The sequence below is a fragment of the Triturus cristatus genome, chromosome 8, assembly GCF_964204655.1.
Source record: "Triturus cristatus chromosome 8, aTriCri1.1, whole genome shotgun sequence".
NCBI classification, from domain to species: domain Eukaryota; kingdom Metazoa; phylum Chordata; class Amphibia; order Caudata; family Salamandridae; genus Triturus; species Triturus cristatus.
In genome coordinates this window covers 1,382,151,585-1,382,158,008 of record NC_140591.1, presented here as the reverse complement: position 1 = coordinate 1,382,158,008, position 6,424 = coordinate 1,382,151,585, and positions in this window count along the sequence as shown.

Sequence of the window (6,424 nt, the reverse complement as noted above, 5' to 3'; positions counted from 1 at the left end):
TCCTGTAAAAGGGACATGCAACTATTGTAAACAGCCAGGTCATTATGTACACGATTGTCCAGTTTTAAAACATAATATCGCCATAGGTAATACAAAAGAAAGACCACGGCCACCTAGACAGGATCAGAATCATCAAGGAGCCCCGCAGCATGCACAGTCCATGCCAGCTCCGCAACAGTCTCTGCCGGCTCCACCATCGCAGCCTATTGCTGCCACACAAACAACGACACGACAGATGTACCAGACCGCACAGTATGACTATCCTGATTATCAACGATACTCATGAAACAGCCTAGAGAGGGAAGTTGGCTTACCCCTTATTGAGGTCCCTGTAGATCAAGAAGGACCTTATGTACACAGTGAACTATTAGACCAAGATAGAAAATTTTTACTTGATACAGGGGCAAGCCGAACAACAATAAAACGTAGTGAAGTTCCAGGGGCACCCCTCTCAGGCTCACAGAATATTTCCCTTGGCTTTTCAGGAAAACCTATCGTTAACGAAGTATCACAGCCTCTTCCCCTTACGATTGGTCCTTTGACACGAACTACAGATTTATTGCTTACTAAATCATGCCCAGAAAACTTGTTAGGTATAAAAACTTTGAAAGCTCTAGGAGCTATAATATGTTGTTCTCCGGAAGGAGTAAGATTGTTTTTACGTGATTTCAAAGGGCACTATGTGTCCCGAGACATGGATCACCGACTGCAGACTTTACCCACACATTTATGGGCACAAGGCCCTACAGATGTTGGTTGCATGAACATTACACCATATCGAGTCACACTAAAGGCAGGAGTGGTACTACCACGAATGCGACAATACAAGTTACCACCAGATGCTGTAGTGGCTTTACTGCAAATCATTGACGAACTTATTTCCCAAGGAGTGGTTGTGGAAACAGACTCCAATGTATGTAATTCACCGATAATTCCGATTCTTAAACGAACTGATCCAAAGGCCCCGCCAGTATATCGATTGGTCATTGATCTGCGCGAATTAAATAAATGTATTGTACCACAATACCCCGTAGTTCCAGACATTTCTTCATTACTGACAGCTATTGATTCCGAAGCAACATTCTTTACTGTAATTGATCTCAAGAATGCCTTTTTCAGCGTCCCAATAGATCCGGAAAGCCAATACTTGTTCGGATTTAGTTTAAATGGACGAAGCTTTAAATTCACACGCGCACCCCAAGGATTCACAGAAAGCCCCAGCATCTATAGCCAAGCACTGAAACGAGAACTTGACAGTATACACATGCCAGTCAACACTGCCCTGCTTCAATATGTCGATGATCTGCTGATCACCGCTAGAAGCGAACCTGAATGTGAAAAAGCCTCACTGACGGTTTTACATTTTTTGGCCGAAAAGGGGCACAAGGTGTCCCCTTCTAAGCTGCAATTCTGTGTCCAGCGAGTTGTTTACCTTGGTCACTCGCTGTCCAAGGAGGGAAGGCAGCTTACACCAGATCGCATCCAGTTAATTGCTAACATGCCAATACCCAAGACACAAAAGGAGGTGCGGGCTTTTATAGGCCTCACTTCATATTGTAGGCAGTGGATCCCTCAGTATGCATTTCTAGCAAAACCACTCATTCAGTTGACAACACAGGAGGCAGCCACATCGACTGTCCTCCCTTGGACACAGGAACATACACAAGCTTTTGAAAGCCTAAAGAAAGCTTTATGTCAAGCACCCGTTTTAGCAACACCATGTTACTATAAACATTTTACACTCTTTGTTACAGAACGCGAAGGTACTGCTTTGTCAGTACTCACTCAGGAACAAGCAGGATCACACAAACCGTGTGCTTATTTTTCTAGTACATTAGATCCCGTAGCTCAGGCTCTGCCTGCGTGCCTGAAATCAGTGGCAGCAACAGCTTTAGCAATTAGACAAAGCGATGCCATAGTGTTAGGACACCAATTGACAGTACAAGTACCACATGCAGTAGAGGTTCTCTTGAACCGCACACAGACACAACACTTGACTATAGCACGACTCACTGGTTACGAATTAACATTGTTTCAGCCACATATAGAAATCAGACGTTGTAGTACATTGAATCCTGCCACACTGTTACCAGTAAACGGAACAGACCCACTTGCACATGATTGTATTGAAGTTATCACTATCACGACGAAACCTAGACAAGACTTGACAGACGTCCCATTGTCAGATCCAGACCTGACGTTGTATGTAGATGGGTCATGTATGAGAACAAGTACAGGAGGGTTAGTGGCCGCGTATGCAGTCACAACAGATACTGAAGTTATTGAAACAAATCGCATAAATACCTTGTCCGCTCAAGTAGCAGAGCTCGTCGCTCTGACACAAGCCTGTATTCAAGCTACGAATAAAAAAGTCAACATATATACTGATTCACGTTATGCATTCGGAGTTGTACATGACTTCGGCGTGCTGTGGCGAGAGAGAGGTTATTTAACTTCTCACGGTACCCACATTCAGCACGGACCCCTTATTCATGCCTTACTAGATGCAATACATCTACCCACTGCAATATCAATTATGAAATGTAAAGCTCATACGAAAGTTACTGATATCATTTCCCAAGGCAATGATTTAGCTGACAGAACAGCTAAACAGACTGCTCAAACCCACACGTCTGACATGACAAAGACAATAGTTCCGACACCAACACATTGCATGACGGTTAAGGATCCCGCTCTTGACGTAATTGACATACAGACACATGCTACACCAGATGAAATAAAGAAATGGACTGAATTAGGAGGGACCCAAACGGATCAAGGATGGATGACGAAGGAAAAATCTGTGTGGTTCCTTCCTGATTCAATGGTCCAAGTTATCATTAACACTGTACATAGTCCAGCGCACCTAGGAGAAAAAGCTATGCTAGACAGCATTCAACACATTTGGTTCAACAAACATTTACGAGCAGCAGCTAAACAAAAAGTCCGTACCTGTATGATCTGTTGTCAGTTTAACCCAGGTAAAAGCATTCCCGTAGAACAGGGTGGATTTCAGCCTCCTGATCACTCTTTTGAAGTCCTCCAGATGGATTATATCCAGATGGAACGATGTCGAGGATTCAAATATGTTCTCGTAGTTGTCTGTGCTCTTTCCCGTTGGACAGAGGCATACCCGGTTTCAGATTACACTGCCCCGACTACTGCCAAACAGTTGGTTCGAGAATTCTTCCCACGATACGGTTTACCACGTGTTGTCTACTCAGATAACGGCCAGCCGTTCTCCTCCGAACTAATGAAACACGTTTCACTTTTGTTAGGCTATCAGTGGAGATTTCACTGTGTCCGACACCCCGAGGCAGCAGGTCTCGTGGAACGACATAATCAAACTCTGAAAATTAGATTGTCCAAAATATGTAGAGAGAAAGGTGTCGACTGGGTAGTAGCCTTACCAGTTGCACTCTTTTACATGAGAATGGTAGCGCACTCTCGAACAGGGCTATCCCCTTATGAGGTGGTCTTTGGTAGACCACCAAATATGTGGGGGACGCCTATACCACGAAAAATAACTGATGTTGACTGTAACATGCTGACAGATTACTTGGCTTCCTTGATGTCTGCACTACAATCTTGTCGTTCACAGGTAGCTGCAGCCTTTCCCGACAACACCGAGGTGAAACCCCATGACGTAATTCCAGGGGATTTGGTGTTAGTGAGGAATTTTGACCGGAAGTCCCAGCTGGATCCTAGGTGGAGATCGCCTCAACTCGTACTGTTAACAACGAGGACAGCCGTGAAGATCGAAGGTCGAAAAGGCTGGATACATTCAAGTCATATCAAGAAATTTCATGGACTACCTTCCGATGTAAATGACACACCTTGCGTGTCTTCACCGATTGACTCAAAGCTTCCTTTGGTTGAACTGAATGACAAAGAACAATACAGACTAAAATTAAGGTCTACCAAGTCAGACAATTTGATTGTTTAAGTCCTCTCCAAGGTGAATCGGTCGAATTTGTCCCTGACATGAATCCCCTAGACCTGAATAGAGAAAGACACCGAAGGAAGCGAATGAAACAACATGCGTACTATAAATCACTGCGTAGTCATTGCACAGTGACGTTATTAATTTCGTTTTTCTTATGTCTTTTAATAATAGCTGCAAGTATATTGTTGCACATATATTATCCTATTTCTAAACATGTTCATAATGTTACTGCTGAACATTCTTTTAGTGAACTTCCCCCGCATGAGTTGTCATATAGATTTGCGCTGCGCAACAACACTTTTATTAGTATGTTACATCATTCCCATCAGGTTAGCAATGCTACAAATTGTTGGATATGTGGCCGACTCCCTCCCTATCAGAACTATAAAGGAATTTTGCCTCTCTTCCCATACCCGTTCACACACAATGGCTCCTGTGGAGCATGGTTTAGTCTAATTAATTCCCAAGATTCGAATTCCGCAGTTTATCAAGACAACTGGGTATGGGGAAACCTGCACTTAGTTTTACTTAAAGTCTGCTACCCTGACAAGAAGGGACTTCCCAAAAGAACAGGAACTGATCTAGAAAATGAAGTATATGGATTAGGTAATTTCACGCTTAATCTCATGATCCTGAATGTCGAATCCGAACCTGCACCAATTTTGCCCGCTATGTCAGTATTTCCAGTTAAAGGTGAATTATGTATAAGAAAGAATGGCTCTATACACATGGGCCACAGTAAATGCACCACTGTAATAGAATTCAGTGATCAAGGCAAGTCTACATTTAGAGCTTCTCGCCATTCCTACTTTGTATGTGGTCAGACTGCATATATACGTTTGCCTCTAGATTGGGATGGTACCTGCTACATTGGATTCCTTTTGCCACCTGTTTTCCTAGCTCCTCCTGATTATCATAGAAATACTCATTTAGTACACAATAGAGAACGGAGAGATCTCCCAATAGTCGATTACACTGAGACAGCATGGGAAAAATACACAGATTTCAATAAAGGTCTCTTTCCCTATATAGGTACAGTTACCAATAGTAAGCTGATACGTAGATTAACCAGAACCCTTGAAGCAGTAGTGAACGAAACTATTTCCGCCTTAGGCAATTTAACAGAAGAGCAGTCTGCTATGCGGATTGTTGTGCTTCAAAATCGTCTTGTCCTTGACGTCATCCTGGCCGATAGGGGCGGAGCTTGTAGGGTCATCGGATCAAGCTGTTGCATTTTCATACCAGAAAATTCGCCATCTGTATATAAAGCCATAACTCGCCTTCATAAGATTGTAAGCCAGATACACCAGAATCCAGGCACCTGGACTTGGTCCAGTTGGTTTTGGAGTGTATTATCTACCTTTGGATGGAGGGTCCTATCCTTCCTAGGTATTGGCTTTCTCATACTATTCAGTTGCTGTTTATGCCTACAATGTGGACCAGCGATTTGTGGTCTGTGTGCCACCTCGTGTATCCCACATCCAAGTTTTCATTCAAGATTCCGGAAGAAGAAAGAAGAACAAATGATGCTATATGAACAGATCAACGGATTGATGAAGATTGATATCTCTTAAGGGCAAGTAGGGGACAAGGAGGGAATGTGGAAATATGGATTTTTATGGTCAGTTATGTCCCCTATCTTGGACCCCAACGGTTTCATGTATAAACCATAAGTACATGTATGTTTCCTCCAGTTCCAGTTATGAAGACGCAAACACATGTGCGTCCACCGTCAACATGTCCTCTTTCAGATCCGCCATGAATGGGCCGGATATTCTATTCCTAAGTATGAAAGGCCACCGGCTTTATATGGTTCACTTATCCCATTTTACAGTTCAGACGAGTAGGCCCTGATTCTGCCATCAAGTTTTTTCTGCCTTCTGCCTCTGAAAGCTCCAGTCTGAGCTCGCATCTGTACCCATGAACTTTGTCCAACTCCCTGCGCGGCTAACGGTGCCTGACTCCAGCCTGTTGCCTGCCAAAAACTGTATTTCACCTTCAAGATTATCTGCTTTGCTCCGCTCCCTATCCAATACATTCCTGTCTAGTAGTTTAAGTAAACATTCTCCCAGCTACCGAGCAAAGGGCCCGGCTTCTCTGTCTTCATGCAAGTAATTAATAGCCCTATTACTATGGAAGATTTCTGCCCTCGCATCTAGTATAGACACTTAGACGCTTGTACACGCACTAACGGACAGTATAGTCAGTATAGAATAAGATTCTATCCTAAGAGACCTTTCTTTCTGGATAACACAGTTCTTTAAACATAGGATATTAGATATGATTTGGGATTAGGTTGACATAACCCCAGACTTCTGTCTCCACATGTAGAGCTAAATGTCAAGTCCCCTTCATCCCCTAGTTACACGTCAATCACACGTCATGCTGCTGCGCGCGCATCTCTGCCAAGTATTTCTGCTGACATTGCGAAATTCTTTCATGGAACCACCCATTTATGACATCATACCTGATGACGTT